At 38.8% G+C, this 26,212-nt stretch overlaps 1 protein-coding gene across 3 annotated transcripts in view; it reads right to left on the bottom strand.

Annotated features, from left to right (window-relative positions):
* LOC105479988 (mohawk homeobox) overlaps positions 1-26,212 on the bottom strand; it is a 74,966-nt gene that overhangs the window by 36,264 nt on the left and 12,490 nt on the right. The gene's annotated exons all lie outside the window — the stretch shown is intronic.

The raw sequence follows: 26,212 nt of genomic DNA, 5'->3' as shown, positions 1-26,212 counted from the left end.
AGGTTTGCCGCCCTGCATCCACATCGCTGCATCCTCTCTGACAGTTACTGGCGGCAGCACTTAGCATCCACTGGCACTAAGAATGGGTTAATTCTGCAAAGCTAACTTAGTAAGTTTTGCATTTCAAAGAAAAATGAAAGGAAAATAGAACTTTCCTTCCACCCAAACTGAAATGTTCCTCTAGCTAATCCATTTGTGTTTTTAAGGGCATTTTATTTTTTAAAAAGCATATTTTTCTAGATAGAAGCTTATATCCTCTAAACAAAAATGCTTCTGTTTGAAAGTACAGTGACTTACGTCATACACGTGCAGATGAAATTAAACAGGTCTCTGCATTATTCTATCAGAAATGAACAGGTTAAACCAAAGCCAACTTTGTATCCTTAAAATAATGGGAGAGTGGGAAATGGTAACCTTCATACATTTTCTAAATAACGTTCTTCTACATTTTGTTCCTAAAGAAGGAAACTGTTACCTCTCTTAGTTGATTTAATTAAAAAACAAACAAACAAAAAACTAAGAAATCCTTCCAATCAGAGAATATTAAAATATTTAACAGCCAGTATGGCATTCACATCAAACAATCACAAGAGATGCTGGCTGTAGAGAACTCAGGGCGACCACCGGTGCATCCTGGCAAGTATCTCACCCCTTGTAAAAAGTACTTTACGTCTCACTTCACACTTTTTTTCCCTGGTTTAGCTCACTGACCATGACAAAGCCTTCTCCCGTATACCTGAGCCCACAGAAATTAATAATGGTTTATTGTGCACCATTAATTTATTTGTTCATTTATTCATCTATACATTTTCTATTTCTTTAACACATCAAAAAATCAACTATAGGCCAGGTGCGGTGCCTCACGCCTGTAATCCCAGCACTTTGGAAGGCCGAGGTGGGCAGATCACAAGGTCAGGAGGTCGAGACCATTCTGACCAACATGGTGAAACCCCATCTCTTTTAAAATAAAAAAATTAGCTGGCCATGGTGGCATGCACCTGCAGTCCCAGCTACTTGGGAGGCTGAGGCAAGAGAATCACTTGAACCCAGGAGGCAAAGGTTGCAGTGAGCCAGGATCACGCCACTGCACTCCAGCCTGGGTGACAGAGGGAGACTTTGTCTCAAAAAATAAGAAAAAAAAAATCGACTATATGCCAGATAATATGTCGGGTACCAGGGATGAATGAGACAGAATCTATACAGTTGGAACTCCATGTCTGCATCTGCAGATTCAACCAACAGTGAATTGAAAAATATTTGGAAAAAAATAGACAATAAAAAATAGTAATACCAGTCGGGTACAGTGGCTCACGCCTGTAATCCCAGCACTTTGGGAGGCTGAGGCAGGTGAATCACCTGAGGTCAGGAGTTCAAGACCAGCCTGGCCAATATGGCGAAATCCCATCTCTACTAAAAATACAAAAAATTAGGCAGTTATGATGGTGGGCACCTGTAATCCTAGCTACTTGGAGGCTGAGGCAGGAGAATCACTTGAACCCAGGAGGCGGAGGTTGCAGTGAGCCGAGATCCTGCCACTGCACTCCAGCCTGGGCAACAAAGCGAGACTCTGTCTCAAAAGAAAAAAGCAAATAAATAAATAAATAAACAACAATACAACAAAAAAACACAAATAAAAAATACAGTTTACAATACAAAAAGTATAAATTAAAAATAGCAACTATTTCCATAGCATTTCCATTGTATTAGGTACTATAACTGATCTAGAGATGATTTAAAGGATACAGGGGGATGTGTGCAGGTCACATGCAAATACTATGACATTTCACATAAGAGACTTGAGCATCTGTGGATTTTGGTACTGGTGGCAGAAGCAGGGTAAGTTGCTGGAACCAAGCCTCCCAAGATATGGAGGGATTATTGTACTGTAGGGTAGTCGACATTTTATGAGGGGAACAAACCAGTTCTTTGCACTGATTTCTGGTAGGACTGGTAACAATAACAAAACAAGGGTGAGCTGATCTGAGGATGTGGCTCTGTTCCCCATGCGTGAGTGACCAGGAAGACAGCAGGGATTCCTGAAGATGAAGATTCTGTGCCCCTCTGGAGTGGGATTAAAGGGATACCAGCCAGTTTTAAGCCAAATGAAACTCTGACTTCCCTCTCAATGCCTCTTCTTTGAGTTGGAATAAAAGCCCTTTCCATAAATTTCCTCCCACCACCACCATTTGGCAAGCCCCATGACTCTAAGGCAGCGCTGTCAATAGAATTATAATGTGAGCTACATGCAAACCATGTAAGTAATTTAACATTTTCTAGTAGATGCACTTACAGTAGAAAGAAAAAGGTGAAAGTATTTTTCATAAAATATTTTATTTAACCCAATATATACAAAATAGTATCATTTTAACATGTAATTAATATAGAAATTATCAATGAGATATTTTCCATGCTTTCTTTTCTCATATATTTAAACGTATCTCAATTTGGACTAGTCATATTTCACGTGCTGGGTTGCCTCATGTGGCTATTGGCTACCATATCGAACAGCACAATTCTAAGGGCTCTCTAGGCAGAATGAACAAGTGAGCCACTCTGTGGGCTGTCCCTTAAATCTCATAGTGACATAGTGAATTCTGAGGATGCCTCAGAAGTACAGAGATATCAGAGTTTCCTAAAGAAATCCTGTGGAAGCAGAGACTCCTAGAATTGTCCTGCAATGAAAAAGTTGAAGATGAGCTAGGGCTTGATTTGTGGCCATGTACTCTGCTTCCTATTCTTGATCTCTGGTTTAAAGGAAGTTCCTCCTCTGGTTTCATTACTGACTGGTCACAAGGACAGGATTCCTCCTCTCACCAGCTTATCTTTAGTTTCTGCATTAGCATGAGAAGGACACACTCCCCGATGTCCTCCAATAGATCAATCAGAGTGTAAGCTAAAGCCTAAGGCCCACAGAAGGGACTCCTCCTCTGGGGGCAGCCTGGGCAGGGCCAATTCCTAATTTGAGAATTTCTAAATTTTCCACACAACTTCAGAATTAGCAATGGGTCTAATTCCATTTCTGGTCTATCTCTAACTCCATACTTCTGCTAGTTTTTTATTTTTTATTTTGATTGATTGATTGATTGAGATAAAGTCTTGCTCTGTCACCCAGGCTGGAGTGCAGTGGTATGATCTTGGCTCACTGCAACTTCCACCTCCTGGGTTCAAATGATTCTTGTGCCTCAGCCTCCAAGTAGCTGGGACTAGAGGATGAGTCACTACACCCGGCTAATTTTTGTATTTTTAGTAGAGACAGGGTTTCACCATGTTGGCCAGACTGGTCTCAAACTCCTGACCTCAAGTGATCTGCCTGCCTTAGCCTCCCAAAGTGCTGGATTATAGCCGTAAGCCACTGTGCTCAGCCAGTTTTTGTTTTTAAACATTTGTGCTTACCAATTATATTTATAAGTCATATCATTGGACTGGCAAGAGTTTCCTTTAGAAACGTGTTCAACCTTAGCCTAATCATGTCATTACTTTTCAAGTAAGATGATAATAATTATTTTGTACTATCCAATCACAGGTATGAACAAAACTAGATGTGCTAGAATACTCAGACAACAGTGCTTTAAAGTCACAGACCATCAACAAGAAGAGAAGCTTTATCACTGGGAAAAGAATGCATCTCTCAAAATAACATAGCTTCAAACTTGAATCAAATTAAAAATATACTAATATTTTAAAACACTTCTTTCCTAAAAGCACGATCTACTTTTAAAATACTATTTTATGCCATTGTCTATTCTTATTTCATAATTGTCACTTTTTTAATTTTTATTTTTTTCTTCCCTTCCCTTCCTTCCTTCCTTCCTTTCTTTCTTTTTCTTTCTTTCTTTTCTTTCTCTTTCTTTCTTTCTTTCTTTCTTTCTCTCTCTCTCTCTCTCTCTCTTTCCTTCCTTCCTTCCATCCTTCCTTCTCTCTCTCTCTTTCTCTCTTTCTTTCCTTCTTTTCTTTCTTTTTATTTTCTTTTTTTTCTGGGTCTTGCTTTATTGTCCAGGCTGCAGCGCAGTGGCACAGTCATAGCTCACTACAGCCTCGAAATCCTGGGCTCAAGTGACCCTCCTGCCTCAGCCCCTCCCCAGTAGCCGAAACTACAGGCGCCTACCACCATGCTCAGCTAATTTTTAAAACTTTTTTTTTTATAGAGATGGGGTCTCGGTATGTTGCCCAGGCTGGTCTTGAACTCCTAGCCTCAAGCAATCCTCCTGCTCTCGGGTGCTGGGATTACAGGCATGAACAACTGTGTCCATCCTTCACTTTTTCTTATAAAACAGGTATCATTTTCCATAAAGGAAAAGAAGCAGGTAGACTATAAGCATGAACCAAGGTAGATTTTTGCTGGATCAACTGACCTGTTTTCTTTTTTCCTAGAAGCTTCCATACTACTCCCTGCTTCTAGACTGGTCAGGTGAAGGAGACAAGCAGGACCATAAGCATGGGATCCCGTGGTGCCCCACACCAGCTGTCTTGGCTTGGATACAGCTCTGGAGTGCTCAAAAGAGCACTCTGTCCCTAATCATCAACTCTGCTCCAAAGAGGAACCTGAATAAAGCTCTAAACTCACAGATCCAAGAAAACCAGTCACTCCCATTGCTGTCTTCGAATGGGATTCTAAAGCCAGGGGGGTGATGTTTTAGGGAATCCTTGAAACTCCTACAATTATAAACAGGTGTGTATGAAGAAAATAAACTACCATTTAATGTCCCAAACGCCTTATAAGGAAGGGGAAGGGGACCTAGAAAGCCCCTTAAGTTTCTTAACTTTGCTTAGCATCTCAATAAGTGATCTGAGCATAGAACAGACTTTGGGAGTTGAAGCTGGAGAGACCTGGGTTCCACTACAGGTAAAGAACATGGGATTTTGAGGCAACTGGGGATTAGGAGGTAACAGGAAAGGGTGGCAGGGGGAAGAGTAGAGCCAGTGAGGTGCTGTGAGGCTGGAGACCCTGGGAGATGAAGCAGGCAGGGAAGAGTCCCATATTGGGGTGGCCAAAGGGCACTAAAGAATGAAGACAAGTAGTGGTCTGTAGGAAATCATATAAACTGCTGTGCCCAGGCACAGTGGCTCAGGCCTGTAATCCCAGCACTTTGGGAGGTTGATGGGGGAGGATTGCTTGAGGCCAGGAGTTTGAGACCAAACACAGCAAGACCCCGTCTCTACAAATAAAAAGTTAGCAAGGTGCAGTGGTGAATGCCTCTGGTCCTAGCTCCTGGAGAAGCTGAGGTGGGAGGATAGCTTGAGCCCAAGAGCTCAAGGTGGCAGTGAGCCGTGATCGTGCCATTGCACTGCAGCCTGGGTGACCGAGCAAGGCTCTGCCTCTTAAAAAAAGCAATAATAAAGTCATACGAATTGCTGTGATAGAAGGTCCTCCTTCACTCCCTCTGAATTTTCCTTCAAGTGTACCACCTGCACAGGCTTTCTGAGACTGGGGATCTTCTGGCATTTGAGGAAGGGAGTACATTTCACATCTGAATCCACGCGATGCGGAACAGGGAGCACATATGTGCAATGGCAACACGACTCATGCACCAAATGTACCATATGCTTAGAAGACAGAGCCCTTGGGCATCTCTAGAAGTCTTCAGAAGTGTCCGACCTTCCATAGTGTGCAATCAAGTATCTATGGGATTGCTATTTAGATGGAAAGGATCAGAGATACCCTTGTTGCCATCTGGGCTACACAACAGTGTCTGTGTGTTTATGGGGGTTTAAGGGGGTGGATGTGCATTTTTCTGAAGAAGGATCCAAAGTTTTTACCCAATTTTTAAAGCAGTCCATGTACAAAAGGAAGAGTCACTGCTTTAGAGAGTTCTATTCTTCTAAATGATTTTTTTTATTTTATTTTGAGTTGACTTAACCAGGATGGAAAACACAGTAAAATCGAGTGGAAAGAACCCGAACCAGGAGCTTAGAGACTTAAATTTTCTTTCTGGCTCTGCCATTAAGTAGCTGTGCAAGAGTTGATCACTCCCTCCCACCCTGCGTGAAAGCAGGAATAATTATCCTTATTTTTACCTCATAGAGTTATAATGAGGATCAAATAAAATAACAGATGTTCAGGTACTTTCTACAGTACACAGTGCAACACAACATAAGATATTATTAGATCTAATCTGGCATTAGGTTTGCTAATCTAATACCAGAATAGTAAGTACAAAAATGACCTTAGTAAAAATATTTTTACTATTCAACCGTGGATATTATCCCCTCTTCTTGCCATAATAAACAATGGTGCTCTGCTTTAGATGATATTTTCATCATATATCCAACATTTGGAGTTTCACTGTGTTCTGGCCTCACTTTACAACTTCTATTTTGTGACTTTTCTTACCTCTCGCCTGCTCCTCCGCAGGCGAGTACAGCAAATTTGTGCAAATACAAAAAAAAAAAAAAAAAAAGAGGCTTTGCTTGCTTTTTCTCTGCATGGCAACAGGCATGACATTTGATCTGACACAGGGATTAAGTCATTCATGAGTAGAGCCCAAAGGGAGGAACAGCTCCAAAAAAACAACCAGGCTCACTGGTACTACAACATCCAGAAATTCATAGTCGCTTCTGCTACAGTTATAATTTGCAGTCTGTCTGGCACTGAGAAATCTAACTGCAGTCTCTGTGGTTTAAATAAAATGTATGTAGAGCAGCTTGGAGCCATGTTTTAAAATGTTCCATGTTATTTTAGCTCAAGGACAAGCTTTTAAAAATTAAAAAAACCTTTGGCCTTAATGATGGATTAAAAGTGAAAGTTGTTTTAAAGGAATGTCATTGAGTCCCACTGTTGGAGAAAGCACTTGACTTTTTAAAAATTAATTATTCTCTTAAAGTAACAATCTTCATTAATATAGGCTGATCAAAAACAGAGTATGCACTTCCTCATCAAGACAACATTTTTGTGGTTTTCAAACTATGGTAGTCACAGTTCGCCCACTTAGTATTATATTTTCCAGTGATTTCAGTTATATTTTACAACCAGGATGTAATATTTTAGTAGCCGTTACTGCTGACACAATGACAGACTCAACCAAAGGAAGTTGATATTGCTGGTTAACATTAAATGTAAGAAACACTCAGTATCTGAGAACCTAAACTTATGAAACAGAGGTGGACTTATGCTGCACATATAACAAAACGATTTACGGCAAGGTTAGTTTAAAACACCAAGTGTCTGGGCTGTCCTTAAACCTTGATTAGACGTAAACCTTTTGTTTTTGAAATGTATCTATTCTGAAAATCAAGGCGCAACTTTATTTTCTGTGGATTTACAGAGTGATGTGAAGTAAAGAGTGTAAGTCAAATTTACAGGCAGGGGCAGTGACTGAGGGCCTGGGGAAGTGACTGAGACCCCAGACCCCAGGCAGGGTCTCTCTTCCTTTCCTGCCTTCGGCATCCTGAGACCACTCAGATCTTTAGGCCGTAAGAAAGAATTAGACTGCGGTCCTGTTTTCTTAACAGACTTGCTGTCCCTTTCAAAGAAGTAGCTCTCCCTATTAATAAGGAGCCTGTAACCCTTGTTCCATGCAATTGCTGTACTTTCCTTTATCATCGTTTTGGCCTCAATGGTCCTCAGGAGAATTGCTGCAGGCAGATGCTTGCTTTGCCCTGGACAATCTGTTATATTCCTGGAGTCCCTTTCCTCTCTACAGAGATATTCAATGTCCCCTCCTGGGATTCTAAGACCAAAATGCCACTGGCCTGTGCTACAGAGAAGGCTCGGTCCTAATGGCATTCTCTCCAGTCTCAAATGCTCACAGTGGCACTCTGGGAGAAAGGATCTGAAGTAAGACGAAGGAAGGATGAAATAAATTCTAGACTGAAGGCTGTTACTGAAGATGAGGGTGCTATGCGGCTGATCCTAATCTTCTAGAATGAGGAAAGGATTAGGGTGGCCCAGAGAAGGCAAGGAGTCTCCCTGCAAACTCTCTCACACAGTTAATCCCCTCAGAGATTTAGAAATTCTGCTTTCAAAATTCCCTGTGGGAAATGAGGATAATAAGGTACCTACTTCGTGTGGTATTATGAGGATTGAGTAAGAAAATACATGTAGGGTGCTTAGTGCAGTGCCTGGCACAGGGATCCCCAGCTATTTTTGTCATTATTATGCCCTGGTATAAGCTATTTTGATGGTGCTGTTTTCATACTTCACTGACATCAGCTGCCTGAGATGAGGACCTGTCGTTACCGATTGACAGATGGAAAAGCACTTACTCCGGAAGACTGAAGGGCAGACAGAGGACCTATGGGATGGGCTGGGGGCTGGGCATAGCATAAAGACATAGGTTGCTCTGGGCATAGTGGGGAAAAAAGGTAGAGGAAGACTTATAACAGCGGGTAGAAGGATCTGTCAAAAATAAACTGCCATCTTTTCCCAGGATTGGGAAAAAGTAAAAGATAGTGCTGAAGAAGGTTTTAGAGTCAAACAGATATGAGTTCAAATCATGGTTCTGCAACATCTCAGCTTACATGAGCTTACATGCTATTTAAGTCTGTTCCCTCGTCCTTAAAATAAGGACAATAATATATACATCATAGGCTTATTGTAAAGACTAACTAAAATAATACCTGCAAGTGTAGCACATAGCACAATGCCAGGCACATAGGAAGTGCTTGATAAATAGCAGCCATTATTATGTGTCATAAACATTCATCATGCCATGGGGAATAATCTAGCCAGATACCTTAGAAGCACATTGTCAGGCTACTAGGGAGGCTGAGATGGGAGGATCACCTGAGCCCCAGGAGGTTGAGGCTGCAGTGGGTCATGATCATGCCACTGCACTTCAGCCTGGGTGACAGAGTGAGACTCTGCCCCCGGCTCCAAAAAAAAAAAAAAAAAAAAAAAGGCACATGTCAATTGCCTGATGCTGGCCTGCATGTGAAAATGCCTACTTCATGTTATGAGATAAAATACAAATAACCTTAAGGAAAGCAAGATTGACTGAATGGATAAAGAGAACACGTGTTTTCTGTGCTCATGTGTAAATAATTATGTAAATTTCAACTAACTTATTTAGACAGAATTTGATTACTCCATTTATAGATTAGCCATACCAAAAGCATTTGAAGCAGTACATTTTTTATACTTTATAATTATAAGCTCACACTCATCATAATGTTAATTGTCTAAACATTTGTGGTTGTACGGGCAAAACCTTACCCAAATCCCGCTGCCGCATGATCTAGGCTGGGGTAGAAGAATTTTGCCCTCATGACTTTTCAACCTGGTATTACATCTGTTAATATGTTACATTCCATGTTAAAAGGAACTATACAGATGTAATTAAGATGATCAATCAGTTGACCTTAAATAGGAAGATTATCTGGATGGGCTTGATGTAATTACATGAACTCTTAAATGCAGAGCTTTTTCCTGGGGGAATGCAGGGGGAGAAGTCAGAGAAATTCAAGCCTGAGAAAGACTCAACATGCGGGTGTTGGTTTGAAAGTGCCAGGAGGCCACAGGGAAGGGAGCTGGGCAGCCTCTAGAAATTGAGAGGCAAGGAAATGTGGATCTCAGTCCCATAACCACAAGAAAATGAGCTGTGCCATTGGCCTGGATAAGCTTGTACATGGGTTCTTTCTTAGAGCCTAGAATGACTGACACCTTGATGTCATCCTGGTGAGACCCTGAGCAGAGAACCCAGCTATGCCATGCCAGACTTCCGACCTCCAGAACTGTGGGCTTATAAGTGGGTGCTGTTTTGAACTACAAAATTTGTGATGATTTGTTATGCGGCAAGAGAAAACTAATACGTATGCATAAAAACTGTTCTCTGATTTAAAATTCTAGTCATCAGTTTTCAACCTGACATTGTTAACGCATTCAGAAACCACATACTGCATTCCTGACTGTTGCATGCAAGCTGTCTGTTCCTGGCCATGTAGGTGCCATGATCTCAGGCCGGACGTCCGGCACTTCTTTTGCCCTTCTTAGTTGCAGAGGCTTCACTTAATATGTTCATAGAATATGTGTGTGGAGATGACGCCGCCCATCACCATCTCCAACAGGATAGACAGAAACATTGGAAAAGAAAACCCTTCAAATTCCCATATTCCCCGGGAAAGCCTGGTGGAGGAGTATGCTGCAATTGTTTGCTAGAAATTAGGTCTGGACATTTGCTGTTTATGATTTTTGCCCAGTGGCGAGATCAACTAGTGATAACATGTAAAACTCGAGCTCATCGGAGTGATTTTAGCACCTTAAAGGATGAACCAGAGAACTAGCTCTATAATTCAGGGAAAGACCCGTGCAGCATAACAGGGACTGCCTAACACAATGATGATAAGTGCCCTGCAAGCAAAGAACTCTAGAAATGTTAGTTACTCCACTGAAAGCTTGCTGCTCTTGGAAAGATCTTGGGAACAGTGGCTTATTTTAAATTCGTTACTATGTAAGCATCACAGTTTCCTCCTGCTGACAGATGAACAATCAAACTTGTTCCTGAAGGAAGAAAGAAAACTCATAGAAAAATAGTCTATGGTCAGTTCACCACTGCTCAGGGATGTAGAAGTGTGGTGAAATACTCAGTCAGCTCATTCACAGTCGAACAAACCAAGGAAGAATCTAATGCTCTGAGCAAAGACAACGCACTGTATTATTATCAAGAAGAAGAAGAAATAATAATGAAGGTATTAGGGGAAAGCAAAACTATATTGACATTTTCACAATAAGCCAAATATGCAAATTTAAATATGTACTTTGTTGAAATGTTTTCCAAATATGATAATCTTTTCCCTGCCATGGTTTTGTTTTATTTTGATGTATAATTTTAGTCAATAATAGCCAATTATAGTCAATAATATTTAGTCAATTTGTAGCACTAGCTGAAAATTATTAAAATAACCCAAGTACAAAAGGGTAAAAAAACAATATGAAGCATATGATATTTAACGCTCCATTAATTGATAATTTTGCTTGAAGGAACTATTGGCAAGAAGGAGTGAAATTCTTAGCTCCTTGTTTTACTTTAAAAAATCCCAGCAGTCCGCACTCAAACAAAACACCAAGTTTTCCACTGGAAGGACAAAAATAAAAGTCAGGTCTAGCGTGCTACATGCTTCATGACACAGTAAAACATTATCCACCTGGACTCCAGTCACGTTTCAAAAGTACAGTAGAGATTAGGTGCACAGCTGCCAAATAATAATACACCATGTTATAATTATGGCATTTTTTATTTAACTAAATTATAGTTATCTCTTTATTCCAGCACCATAGTTGAGGAAGTCTTGACCTATCACAACGCATCATGTTTATGTACATGAAACCTACCAGGAATGTTGCAACAGTTCCCACTGCTCCATTGTGTGCACAGTTACTCTGTATTTATTATTCATTGATATTCAGAATCTATGCTTAATTTTGAATGTGTGCAAATTCTCCATAAAACCTCTCGGAAGTAAGGAAAACATCTTTTACCATAAAATCATTTGCTAAAAGTCTATGTTATGGAATCACCCTTTAAGAGGGGGTACTGAATAAGCTTTATTAATTTCTCCCTTGAAATCTCATTAAATTGCAAAATATAAATTTGAAAACAAATACATGCTTAATGGGGCTCAAAAACAATAAAAGTCACCATTGCCAAGTCAGAAAAGTTGAGAAATTCATGGAAAGGAAAATACATATGGCATCAAGTTGGTGGGGAAATCCAAACGGGGAACCACAACTCAAAACAGGTGGAGGGCAAGACCGTGGAGAGTGTGAGCTGCCTCTCCCAAAAGGGCACACAGTTCCAAGTGCACAGTTCACAGAGAATAAGTGGCCTACCAGGGGAATCAAGAAGGTTATCAGATACGAGACAGCTGTCAGAAGAGCTAGGGCATACCTCTTCCTCCTCTCTGAGTCCACAGAGAGCTTTCCGGGTCATCTAACCCCAGGATAAAGCTGCTACAAATACTCTTTAAATAGGTTAGGGGACCTGTCTAAGGGAGTTCCTAGAAAAGGCTTTAAGGCCATTAAGAGGTACAGAGTAGAGATTCTAGTAACTTCTGATCTCTACAGGGATCATAGCTGCTATGACAAATGAGTGATAAGATAAAAAAGATGTTCTTGGAGAATAAAAATAAGATACCCAACTTAAAAGAAAAACTGCAGTAGAAAAGTTGATTTGTAGGGCCAGGCATGCTGGCTCCCATCTGTCAATCTCAGAACTTTGGAAGGCCAAGGTAGCAGGACTGCTTGAGGCCATGAGTTTCAGAACAGCCTAGGTAACATAGTAAGATTCCCATCTCAACAAAAAAGTTTAAAAATTAGCGGGGCATGGTGGCACATGCCTGTAATCTCAGCTACTCTGGAGGCCCAAGATAGGAGGATCGTTTGAGCCCAGGAGTTTGAGGCTGATGTGGGCTATGATTGTGCCACTGCACTCCAGCCTGGGCAACAGAAGGAGATCCTGTCTCAAAAAAAAAAAAAAAAAAAAAAAAAAAAAAAAAAATTAGAGAGAGAAAGAAAAAAAAAAGTTGATTAAAGAATGAATGGGGGAAAAGTTAAAGACCAAATTATTAATAATAATCTGAAAGATAAAGCAGAAACTGTTCAGAACATGTAGAAAGATGAGAAACGTAAGAGGAAAAGTAAAGAACCAAGGAATCTCAGGCTAAGATCCTTTCACAGGTGAATTATTTTAAACTTTCAAGGCATCAGGAAGAGCTAATCCTTACTTTATTTAAAATTTCCTAGAGTAGAAAAAGATAAAATATGTTCCAGCTCATTCCATAAGCCTAGCATAACTTTAATACTAAAACTGTGCAAGGAGACCATTAGAAAAAAAAAGAAAACTAAAGATAAATCTCAGTTAAGAATTTCAATGCAAAATTATTAAATAATATGTTAATAAATGGAATCCAGAAATATATTAAAAGAATATTGAATTCAAGGATGATTAAGCATTAGGAAATGTACTACTGTAAATAACTTAAATAGATGAAAAGAGGACAACTAGATGACAATCTTAAAAACTATATAAATAGCAGTTTGTCGTAAATGCAATGACCTATTCAGTTAAGTGTATGGTTAGGGAGATATCTTATTAAATAATCTAGGAATGGAAAGAGAAAGCCTTAACTCAATAAAGTGATTACACAAGAAACCTTCTGCAAACATTACACTCAATGGTAAAATATAAGACAAATTCTCATTAATGTGTGTTATTACTGCTGTGAGTCAATGACGTTTTGTAGGACCTGGCCAACATGATACAATAAATGGAGGGAGGAAGGAAGGGAAAGAAAAAGAGAGTAAATACACAAAACTTACTATTTGAAGATGAGATACTTGTGTACTTGAACAATGGAACTAGACATAAGAAAAATATACAAAATGCAACAGCTTTCCTGTATATCAATTATAGCTATTATTGAAAAGAACTCATCTGCAACAGAAACAATAAGAACAATAAATAAAAAAACAGAAATTAACCTAATGAGAAATATGCCAACCCTATATAAAGAAAACTACAAAAACTAACAACTGTCATAAAAGATGACCAGAATAAATGGAGAAATCTGCCATGCCCTCAGTGGGAAGACTTGATGTAAATATCATGGACAAAAATATTCCCCAAACTAACATATAGAGTCAATGAAATCCCAAATTAACTTCTAACAAGATTTTTAAAAATAGAATTATCAAACTTATTCTAAAGTTCTACTAGAAAAATAAATTCAAGGACCTAGATGAGAATATTTTGGAAAAAAAAAACACTGAAAGTAGACATACCCTGTCATACATCAAAATGGACAATAAAACTACAGTCACGAAAATGGTATGCTATTCTATTCACAATAGCAAACACATGGAACCAACCCAAATGCCCATCAATGATAGACTGGATAAAGGAAATGTGATACATATACACTATGGAATACTATGCAGCCATAAAAGGAATGTGATCATGTCCTTTGCAGGGTCTTGGATGGAGCTGGAAACCATTAGCCTTGGCAAACTAATGCAGGAACAGAAAACCAAACACAGCATGTTCTCTTTTATAAGTGGGAGCTGAATAATGAGAACATGTGGACACAGGGAGGGTAACAACACACACTAGGGCTTGTCGTGGGGGGTCCAGGGCTAGGGAGAGCATCAGGAAAAATAGCTAAACCATGTTGGGCTTAATACCTAAGTAAGGGGTTGACAGGTGCAGCAAACCACCATGGCACACATTTACCTACGTAACAAATTTACACATCCTGCACATGTGTCCCAGAACTTAAAATAAAAAGGAAATAAAATGTTATGCTATTAATATATGTTATAGTTGGATAGAATACAATAGAGTCCAGAAATAGGTATACATATAAAGGAAGTCAGTATATAATAAGGGTAGCATTTCAAATCAATGAGGAAAGGTAGAAGTATTCAGTAAAATGTGTTGGGACAATTGGCTGTTCATTTGGTGGGGAAAAAAGTAGTCTGATCATGATCTCATATAATTTACAAAAATAAATTGTAGGTAGATTATAAGTATATAATATGTACTTAAAATAAAAATGTCAGAAAATACACTTCTGATAAAAATTATCAGAAAAAGCAAAACACAGCATACTTCTATAATCTTGGGAGAGATCTCCTAAAAATGACACATGACATAAGGCAAACATTGCCAGATTTAAACACGTGACATCTACCCTCTTGGCCTCCTACCCCATGCTCAGGGCTCAACACCCCCGCTGGGCAGATTCCTTTATCTGCCACCAGGGAGGTTTACTGGTGCCATGCTCCCCAACGCTCCTTTGCAATGTCCCTGTCTTGTGGCTCAGAGCCCAAGTTCTGTTCTAATAGAGACATTGTGATATGCATTTAGCTATGACTTTCTATAAACTGTGGGCTTCCTTGTCTCCCTATGCATTGCACAGAATTGCACTCTCTCAGAGGTGTAAGGTACTTATGGATTATCTTGTCATACATCTTCGTTTTACGGCTAAAGGGACAAAAGCCATGATTAATAAAGGGACTTGCCTTAGAACACATACCCAGTTGCTAACAGATCTGGCCAACACACAGAGCTGCTGATTTCTGAGGCACTGCTCTCTGCTCTATCCACATTAGAGCTTCCTGTGGTCTCATCTACAGGTGGAAAATTTCATGTAGGTAAGGAGGCTGGCTGGAGAGAAAACTGGGGCCCTGCAAAGTCATTTTCCAAATCACAAGTTGATGCAGCAAGAACTTTACTATAATCAAAATATACATTCGATGTGTATTGCTTCAACCCAGCCTCTGCCCAGACCTTTATGCTGTCATTTTTATGAAAGCAGCTGAGAGAAAAGGTGAGGTCAAACATAGCACAGACGGGTCATATGCCTCTACGGTTCTTCTCTGAGCTTCCTATGAGCATTTCACCCAGTCTGTGTGTGTTAGGGGGTGGGGATTAGAATGGAATTTAAGGGTTGGTAATATGTCGTGAAATCATAAAGTTGAGCTTTTTAATATTTTCCTAATGAGAGGAAAGTTATTGTAACTATAAACTAAATTTTACTGCTTCAATCATAGTAACCATGAAATAGTCCTCGAACACCTTTCAAGATAGTTGAGAATTACTATTCCAGATGATTTATGTTTATACTTTTCCAAGCACATTTTAAGAAAAATATATACATACAAAATCTTCTGAAAGAAAAAAGTACACAGTTAGATAAGCCAGAGTCCCCATGGGTTGCCGCATAAATATGAATTGGTGCCATATTTCTAAAAAGGTCTAAAATAAATGAACCCAGGAGACACCATCAAAACTAAAACAAGACCAGTTGCACTAGTGACAAGGTTATGAAGAAACTCTTGACCCATCTGGATAGATTTAGCACTCAGAAGAGAATTCTAGGAGAAGAAAATACAGCAAGATTAGATGCAACCAAAACAATGATAAGAAAAAATGGAAAACAATCATATCACTCAATCTTGGCTGCAAATTAGCAAGGGGTGTGTGGATTCCAACAGCAGCCACAATATTGCAACCATCCAGTTTCCTGCTAGGCTCAGGCATCACAGCAAAGACACTTGGCACCAAATAGCTTCTGGCTAGGAATTTTACATTTAGAAATGTAAGCCCCAGTAACATTTAAGGAATTCTCTCCCTTGCCAGATAGCCATCCTCTTGCTCTGAAGCCATGTGACATACCACTTTGCCTTTTTGTGCATCTGTTGTCTACATCAGTGTAGAAACTGGGAGGAGAGACTCTGAATTTTGGCCCTTAGCAAAAGGGTACATTTTAGTATCATGACAGTCTTGGCAGAACAGGGCATTCTTACTTGAAATGTCTCTGCCATACTGGGAGATTTGTTCACCATCACCTGAGACTGGCTCGGCTGAAGGGACTATCAGTTCTTAATACACAGGCAACTATGTGAAAACTTAAGAAGCAAGCTGCTTCTTGGAAATATCACTTTATGAATGGTTGTCTCTGACCACCTTTCAGCATTTTAAAAGGTTTCATTATCGTTTGAGTTCTGCTTTTCCATTTTAATTTTGTATTACTAAAATATTCCTCTCTAAATCACATTGTAAAAAAGTTCTCTTTATTTAAGTGAAAACTGATCAAAATTTTCATTTAAAACAAACACAGCACACACAAAAAAACAAAATTGTGTGTTTTTGGGCCAAAAGTGATCAAAAAATGAACACAAAGTGACCAAAAATTGAACACAGTGTGTAAAAGATGTATGTCTTCATCACTGTATCAAAGACACTCAAAAGTACTGAAGTCAGTGGGCAAGGGGCAGTTTTTACCCCTATCTGCAGTCCAGCAATTCTGAAAGACATGAAAAAAGTGCTTAAGAGAATCATGGCCCATTGCTAAGGTGCTACCCAAATCCATGAGCCTGTGAAATCTAAACTTCAATTTTGCTTTTTTTGGTTGCATGACCTGAGCAAATGCTAAAAGTGAATTTCACCCTGTAGCACCTCCTACTGGGCTTGGAAAAAGTTACTGACTCACTTTGGGGAAGACTCCAAACTGTTGAAAGTAGAGTGGTGTTGCTGCTTGAAACTGAGACTAATCTATCTCCCCAAAACCACTTTCCAACTGGGTTGTTATCCCTCAAATTGTTTCTGGCCACTTCCTGGTAATAACTTCAATGTCTCCAGTGTTATGTACAAGGCGGAGGGGAGATGCCACTGATCGTCTTCAAAAGCGACCTTGTTTTTCCAACTATGTTCAATTTCTATTACTGCTACTGCTACTACTACTACTACTACTACTACTACACACACACACACACACACTCATACACATACACACCGCAGAAACCTTTGGCCACCAGTATTAATGGTGTGGGATCTTCTGCAAACCATTTCTATTTCCCATAATAACCAAAGATGATCCCTAGGTACTATATCACTATTACAACCCACAATTTATAATATCAACTTGTGTAAAAACCTTTCCACTCTAGCTATTACAACAGAGAAATTTTTAGAAAGGCATACACAGCTACTCCAAGTTCTCAAAAGTTCAACACTAATGATTTAAGTATTTTGTAAGTAAAAGTCGTTTAAGTGCCTGAAGCTGCCAAAAATTGTTAGACTTACTACACAAAGGATCAGGATCACATCTCCAAGCAACAGAGCAACTCATGGCCAAAAGTGAACATTTTCAGAGCCTTGTATAGAGGCCAAAGCCATTTCCTAACCTGAAAAATATGAGATTGATCTGGAAGATCCTTTAAAAGCTGATTGCTGGATTTACAAAAATCCCTGACTATTTACCTGTTTAGTGCAATGAAACAGAGAAATTGGGTAACAGAAGCTGTCAAAGAGGAAACAGAGAAAAAGTTCATTACGCAGCTGTTATTTAAACACACCACCCTTCATTTAAACTGAAAACTGAGAAAAATATTCAAATTTTGTGAAGGAAATTGGGCAAAGTGAACACATTTATTATTATATTTTTTCACTTCCTCAAAACTCACAATTATAAATGATATCATTTATAATAGAAAACAAGAAATCAGTCTTCCAAAATTAAAAGTACCAAAACTCTGGACTGGAAGAAAGCACATATTTACCCTGTGTAAAAATTCTGTTACATCAACAAGACAAATCTTAACCCAGAAAAATACCTTCTTAATTTTAGAAACAAAATAGGGAGACAGAAGGGAAAAAACTAACTGCAACTAACAAAAAAAAAAAAGAAGAAGAAGAAGAAGAAGGGAGAAAAGAAACCACCTCTATATTCATTGGGCTATATTCATTAAATAGAATGTCTTGTTGTTTTCACAGACAGTAAAAACTTTTTGAAATTCTTTTTACTCTTAGGCCACAGAAGCATCAATGGATCTTATTTGGTCTCGTCAGTGTATAAAGCGTTTACAAACCTAACTAAATATAGAATTAATGGTAGTTAAGCATTTATATTCCTTATATATAGGAGAAGAAAAAAAAAGGACCCCTTTATGCCAGCTTTGAGTTTGGCTTGATTTTTTATGACTTATTTAGAAGCCCTAGGGAATGAGAAAGTCTCTTAATGGAAATACTGACACAGTCTTAAATATAGTGACATGAACAAGGACTTCTATGAAGCTGCCCCAGGATGTGACTGACCACTGAAGCAAGTCTGAAATGCACTGAGTATCAGAAAGTCAAATATGATCGATTTGCTGATAAATATCAGTGGAACGGTAATGCCAAAATACAGAGAATGGCTTTGCAAGATCAAAATTTCAGGTTGGTAACTTGTTCTTAACAGGAAAATATCAAAAATGTACGGGATCTTTGCTCCTGCACATGGATGAGAGAGAAAGTGTAAAATTTCTGTATGGACTTTCTCCTAGTCTCATATGCAGCTAAAAATAGTCATTCTTAAAAAGTCACAAGTTTGACTTAGGGTTCTTGTCAACCCTGACAGTAAAGGTGGCAGTAGGGTTTAAATGAGTGGATTTAGATCTGTGCTTTATTTCTTAAGTCTCACCTCCAAGGCTATGTATGGTACTAGGTAAACAATAAATCCCACTACTTAGTGAAGTCAAATTTGTAAAAGCTCCATTTGTTTCTATTTGTCTGTCGGCTGTGCTTTTTATTCTTTGGTGGATTTTCTTTAAACTAGCTAATTTTTTCCATTTTTCATCCTTGCATCTCTCTGGAAGTTACTCTTTTACTTGAAAATCGATTTAGTTTCATTTTATTCTTTCTATGTTTTTCTTTTGACTCTCTTAAACATTTCATTGTTTTCAGCTTCATTGTTTAACTTTTTGTTTTTACTTTACGTTTCTCTTCTTTTTAAAACTTTTTAAAAACCAATTCAAACTTATTCAGGACCCTTCCTCTTATTCTCTTCACAAACACAGATCAACATATACTTAAGTAAATTTAAATGTTTTTTATGATTTAAGGCGCAGACATACTAAATCATCAAAACATGAATTCATTCACTTGAGAAACATTTATAGAGTAAATACATGAAAGGCACGGTAGTAAGCGCTAGGGGAATTATAAAAATTAATACAACACCATTTCAGGGTCTCCAGGAACTCTTAATACACACAAGGCAGTGAGAGCCAGTACCAAAGGAAAGAGATAGGATGCGGCTGCATTTTGGAAAACAATCTGCCCATATTCAGCCGAATATGAAATCAGCGTTGCTATCTTTTTTAGGTACCACAATGTAAAATGACAAAAATGTCAGAAGCTAACACAACCCTAAAATATCTGTACAGTTTCTAGGCTAAACTGCCTCATACTTTCGATTTGTTTGTAAGCCATATAGTAGGAAAGTGCGAGTCTCAGCATCTATCTACATGTAGGATTTTTCGGGCTCTCATGTGACACCAAATAACAAAGAAAAGGGAATGGAAAGCCACCCCTGAAGGAGCCAGCACACAGCTCATGTTGCCAATATTTCTTCTTTTTTTCTCTTCTTGTCTGCCATTAATCTCTCAGTTCTTCACAATGGGTGAAACCCTGGTACAATTGCATTTGGATTTTTGCAAGTGAAGCCGGAAAGAAATATGATTTTCAAACATCAAATTAATTTGAACTTCAGAAAGAATCCACACCAATGTGTTTTGCTTCTACCATGACTCATAAACGTTTGCTAAGAATCTATGGTATTCCGAATAGTGCTTAAGTTTTTATAATTCTATAGTAAGCCCATGCATATTCAAAGGGTCAGCATTTGTATAAATCTCATTTTAAAAGATTCTGCTTAGAAATAAGTAATTAGAAAAGTTCCCTTTTAAAAAGGCTGTCAGGAAGACAAGGCTCGTTATTCAAAGGAGTGAGGGGCAAGTTTCCGATTGTGATTAACCCTGAGGTTACTGACTTGAAAGGGTGGAACAGAATATAAGGAATACAAGGAAGAGGAAGTTTAGAGAATAGAAAGATCATTAAAGTACCTCTCCAAAGCTGTGCTGAATAGTGTAAGTTTAGAAGAGAAGAAAATTCTCTATTTTTTAAATTGGTCCTTAAATTTCTGCTATCTGGAAATTGGACTTATGTGAAATACCTCATTCCCAGATGGCCTTTGTTAGGTAAGGTACAAGACAAGGAATTGGACAACCTTTCAAGTATCCTTTAAATGTCACTCGCTGGACTGTTGATAGAGGCTTTTATTATTCTCTGCTGGAGTACATCAACAGTCATTTGCATGCCAGGAAAAGAATGTCTGGAATAATCCAAAAAGGCAAAGCTTAATTCTTTCACTAAAACCAAGAAAGTGACAGCAGAGAAAGGGAAATAAAATAAGAAAATAAGTGTCCGAGGTAGACTTACTGGTAACAAAAGCCCAAAAGAGAAACCGTGCGTGTGCACCGAGGCACTCGATGCAGGGCCCTTAACACAGATGGCTCTTGATGCCGCCGTAAGACTATTTTAAAGCTACCCCCCAAAACAAAAGCTGAAATGAATGAAACAGATATTGTCAGGGGAATATTCACTGCTCAAAAAGATCTGCCAAGGCATCTTTTTAAACCTTTCTTCTGGTTCATTTAAATATGGTTTCATGGATAGAGTGGCCAGCACCAAACACAGGCCTCCAGTGAGTCTAAGCCAGAGCCTTCTTGGAGTGGCTCTTAATTATCATTTTTGCACGTGGAATGAGTGCACATAGGAGCAGCACCTCATATACCAATGGATTCTGTCCCAGAAGGGTCCTTGTTACATTGCTTGTTTAGAACGGAGAGTACATTTCTCCGAAGAAACTATGCCATAAATTAAGCCTGAAGCCCAGGCAGATCCAATGGTTTATTGAACTCATGAGCATATCTAGATTTTACTACTGATACCAGCTTAAATTCTGAAGTACACAGTGTGCAGGAAGAGAGAGAAAAAGAAAAAAGAACACTTTCTCCCCTGAGGGTCATTATGAGCCAAGAAAAAAGGTTTGGAGATGGCAGTTGGACTTGTTATCCTCCCAAACTTTCTACGTCCTTGTTCCTCTTTCCCCAGTAACCAAAATGCCTTGTTCTCTCGTTTCGTTCCACATCTCCAACTGCAGCAGGACATCCAAATGGATCCTACCTCCCAAAGTGTCCCATGCACCAATAAATGACTTCTTTTTTCTCTCAATCAAAATCTTCATTTCTTCCCAGGGATATTCACCTCCGTCAAGCGATGGGAAGTTAGCCCAATTAATTCATACTAACATAGAAAAGACTCCTATCTGCCTAGATGCTTTGGTTTATACCATATGTGTCTAATTAAGAGAGATTTTAGAGAGTTTAACAAGATGAAGTTTAAACATTCAGCCTCTTGGGAGCAGGATACATTTATGAAGCCTATACTGACAGAGCCATGGAGCTCATAGAGCAACCATTCTAATGCACTAGGCCTTTTTTTTTTTTTTTTTTTGAGAGAGAGTCTCATTCTATTGCCCAGGCTGGAGTGCAGTGGCATGATCTTGGCTCAGTGCAACCTCCACCTCCCAGGTTCAAGTGATCTCCCTGCCTCACTCCCCCTAGTAGCTGGGATCACAGGCACACGCCACCATGTCTGGCTAATTTTTTTGTATTTTTAGTAGAGATGGGGTTTCGCCATATTGTCCAGGCTGGTCTCGAACTCCTGACCTCAGATGATCCACTGGCCTCGGCCTCCCAAAGTGCTGGGATTACAGGCATGAGCCACCAGGCCTGGCCTGCACTAGGCCTTTATAAACTAATCATCTGTGATCTGTGAAAGGGAAAAATGCAACAGGGACTTGTCTTCAAGTCGAGCAAAACAAAAGGGGAACTCCACAGGTTTTATTTCAAGACTTGCCTGATTTACTCCTTCTTAGAAACCTCTTTCCTCTTCAGTAGAGAAAGATATGCCATAGGCTTGGTTCTGAGGATAAAGTCAAATTCTAATCCAAGCTAGGAAAGGTTCCAGTGAGAACCCACTCTGTAAGGTGGCAAAGACGGTTCCATCTGGAGAATTTGAACCTGGCTCAACAGGAATGAAGGTGGATATTACACTGGGGGTCCTTATCCTGGCACCTCCCAGAGCAGATGACCCCCAGGTCTACAGGCTTGGAGGTCAGTTTGTAAGGAAATTCACTCAGTCAGACATCTGAAAATTGACATTCGCTAAGCTCACATGATAAAAACAAATTATAATTTTAATTTAGATGACTTAATTCAATGGATGACACTGAGTGACTAAATTTCCTTTGAGTAATAATTACATTTAGATGCAATGACCTTAATAATTCTGATCAATTGTGATGGTATAACTACTGCTGTCAAAAATGTTTCAACCCATCTGTATTGAGAGTGTGCTGTGCACCTGGCATGAAGCCAAAGACTGGATTACAGAGAAATAATGTCTATGTAAAATCAGTAAAAATATGTATGCATTTGCTTTGATGTTTCTAGCAATATCTTCAATTAGGATTACTACTTTATAATCTATAAGACTTCAGCCCCCTAGAATTTAATAAAAATAAGTGAAATAAAATTCAGTGATACATTATCCTTTCTCATACCAACTTTCAACTAGCCTTTTTTTTTCTTTGAGACACAGTTTCACTCTGTCACCCAGGCTGGAGTGCAGTGGTATAATCTCCTCTCACTGCAACCTCTGTCTCCTGGGTTCAAGCAATTCTCGTATCTCAGCCTCCCTAGTAGCTGAGATTAGAGGCGACTCCCACCATGCTCAGCTAATTTTTGTATTATTAGTGGAGACAAGGTTTCACCATGTTGGCCAGGCTGGTCTTGAACTCCTGATCTCAGATGATCTCCCTGCCTCGGGCTCCCAAAGTGCAGGGATTACAGGTGTGAGTCACCGTGCCTGGCCTCAACTGGCATTTTGCTTCCATGTATTTAATAAAACTCATTACAAAACAGCCACTCTAACAAAAATGGATGAATAAATGGATAAAGTTCCTTAGCAGCTGGGCGCGCTGGCTCACGCCTGTAAATCTACCACTTTGGGAGGCCGAGGCGGGCAGATCATGAGGTCAGGAGATCGAGACCATCCTGGCTAACAAGGTGAAACCCCGCCTCTACCAAAAACACAAAAATTTAGCCTGGCGTGGTGACGGGTGCCTGTAGTCCCAGCTACTCGGGAGGCTGAGGCAGGAGAATGGCGTGAACCCAGGATGAGGAGCTTGCAGTGAACCGAGATAGCGCCACTGCACTCCAGCCTGGGTGACAGAGCGAGACTACATCTAAAAACAAACAAACAAACAAACAAACAAACAAAAAAGTTCCTTAGCAATAAATTGTAACAAAAACAAATAAATTGTAAAGTGTTCTTTTAAAAAATTTGAAAGTTCAGAATCTTTGTACTACTGTAGCACTGGGGGTGGGGGTGATAATACAGACTTAGAAAATTTCTATTTAGGTGAGGGAGGAAAGAAAGATATAACCAGATGGAATTGAAAGAATTCAGAAGAAGGTTGTATGCCAGAGAAAACCACAGCAGTTGCTCAGAAAGTATTTCTTGAAATCCCCGGTTTTACTATTTATACATGCCTGGTAACCCAGCTACAACTGCAGCAACGCTGTCACTCAATTCCCACAGAAGACAGCCATTGATTGTTTTGATCTGAAACCTAGCAGATCAGTCTTAGGCTGCTAGTCTTTCTTAATTCTCCAACCATAAAAACAAATCATTTAGTCTGCCCTTTTTAAGTTGATGCACATGCGTGTAAAACCAGAAGTTTACATGTCTAGGTTGCTTTCTCTTTGCTTCCATAACTAAAAAAAATAGGCTTTTATTTAAAAATAGAATTGGCAAATGAATAGTCCATACATTGGACAAAGTGCCTTTGGAATGCTTTAATAAAAATAAGCCACTGAGACATTTAATTTTGAAAAGAATCAACTGCACAGGCGTGCTATTCATTCTGGCTTTATATTTTGTCACTTTTGAAAAGAGCATGCATTTTCAGAAGACTCACCACACTGGGCAAATTGCATAGTCATTAACCTATGTTTTTACTAGACAATGTTAAATATTTTATAAGAAAAATATTTTTAAATAAAAGATTACCAATTACCAATTACTGTGTCTCATTAAAATTAATGTATTTGTCATTTTTTTGTATTTGCCTATGCACATTTGTACTGTTATAACTGTATTATACTGTTCCCACAATTTTGAATTGTTTTTCAATTAATACTACATTATAAATATTTCTCAGGTATTTTCATAGTATCAGTATTATAAATAAAGATTTTGACTTTTATGGAGTCTTAATCTGGTTTGGAAATAAGATAACATTTACTTTTTTAAAAATTTGATATCTTTATACATTCCAGAAAAATGCATAAAACACAAGCATTAATTCTTCAAAGTTTGAAAAAAAATGGATGAATTAAGTCATGTGTTTTGGGAATTGGATTGACTAAAAATCTTAATTTTTTGTGAGTTATTGGCCATTTAAAACTTTTCATGTTTATGAACTTTTGTGTGGAGAATGCCAATTTATTTAAATATACATTTACATATAGTATATTGCCAAACAATTGTGCATAGTACTTCATCATAATTTTTTAAAACCTTTTTTGTTTAATAACTATTTATTGATTGCTGTTTCCTCCTTTGTAATTTCCAATTTTAATTTGTGTTGATTTTTGCTTGTTTATTACTGTTTTAAAAGAGTCAACTCTTATTTGTTTTTCAGCTTTCCATTTGACCTTTTTTTGTTTTTTTATTACTTTTTTTCAATTATCTGTATTTGAACAATGTGATTTCCTTTCTTTAAAAATAAACCTTCATAAAACTCTGAATTACTTTCAAGTTCTCTGGTTACAATAGTTAGATGTTAATATGTAGTGTCTTCATTTTCTTTTTTTTTCTTTTGCAACAGGGGCTCCCTCTGTTGCCCAGGCTGGTGTGCAGTGGCACAATCACGGCTCACTGCAGCCTTGATCTCCTGGGCTCAAGCAGTCCTCCCACCTCAGCCTCCCAAGTAGCTGGGACTGCAGGTATGCACCACCATGCATGGGTAATTAAAAAAAAATTGTAGCAATGGGGGTCTCACCATGTTGCCTAGGCTTGTCTCAAACTCCTAGGTTCAAGGAATCCTCTTGCCTCTGCCTCCCAAAGTGTTGGGATTACAGGCATGAGCCACCATGCCCAGCTTCATTTTCCTTATTGGCTAAATTTCCTTTTATTTTTTCTTCTTCCTAGACCCAATTATTGTTTATAAGACGATTTCTGTATTTCTGAGTGTTCAGAGTTTGTTTTTATTGTTTGAGTTGGTAATGCAGAGAGAAAATGAGGTTGATTTAAGTCTTTAGAAATGTATTGCTATTTTCTCTGAATCTTTGTAGATCATTTGTCTCATATATATTTGTAGATGTTTGAAAATCAGATTGCTGGCAAAATGATCTACAGGGTATATTAACAGAGCAACTTTAGATTTCTTAATAAAGCCCTACTGTTCACAGACCAAGCTTCTTGATACTATGAAGAAAAGATGTAGTAAAATGTGTATAGTTTATATCATAGGGCCTAGCGTGCCGTAACTACTGTATACATGATTGGTAGTAGTTGGGATAATAATAGTGATTATAGTAGTGATGTTCTTCCTATCTCTCGTGCAGACTCAGAGATCTGGAGGAGAGTACCTACTATGTGTTCTTGGTCTGGGTTTTCTTATCTGTGATGTAATGTCCCTGTTATAGATGCTTTCTGAGGTTATTTCCAGCTCTAATATTCTAAATCCTATTTGCTGGCATTTTCAGGACCCAGATTGTCTACACCAGATGTAGATGTAGGTCATGCATATTCCTTGTTCGAAAGTCACCTCATACACTTCTTAAGAGCAAACCTCTCTGGGAACTGAAGTCAAGATAGAAATT

Source organism: Macaca nemestrina, chromosome 9 (assembly GCF_043159975.1).
Source record: "Macaca nemestrina isolate mMacNem1 chromosome 9, mMacNem.hap1, whole genome shotgun sequence".
NCBI classification, from domain to species: Eukaryota; Metazoa; Chordata; class Mammalia; order Primates; family Cercopithecidae; genus Macaca; species Macaca nemestrina.
This window is presented reverse-complemented; position numbering and strand designations above follow the sequence as displayed.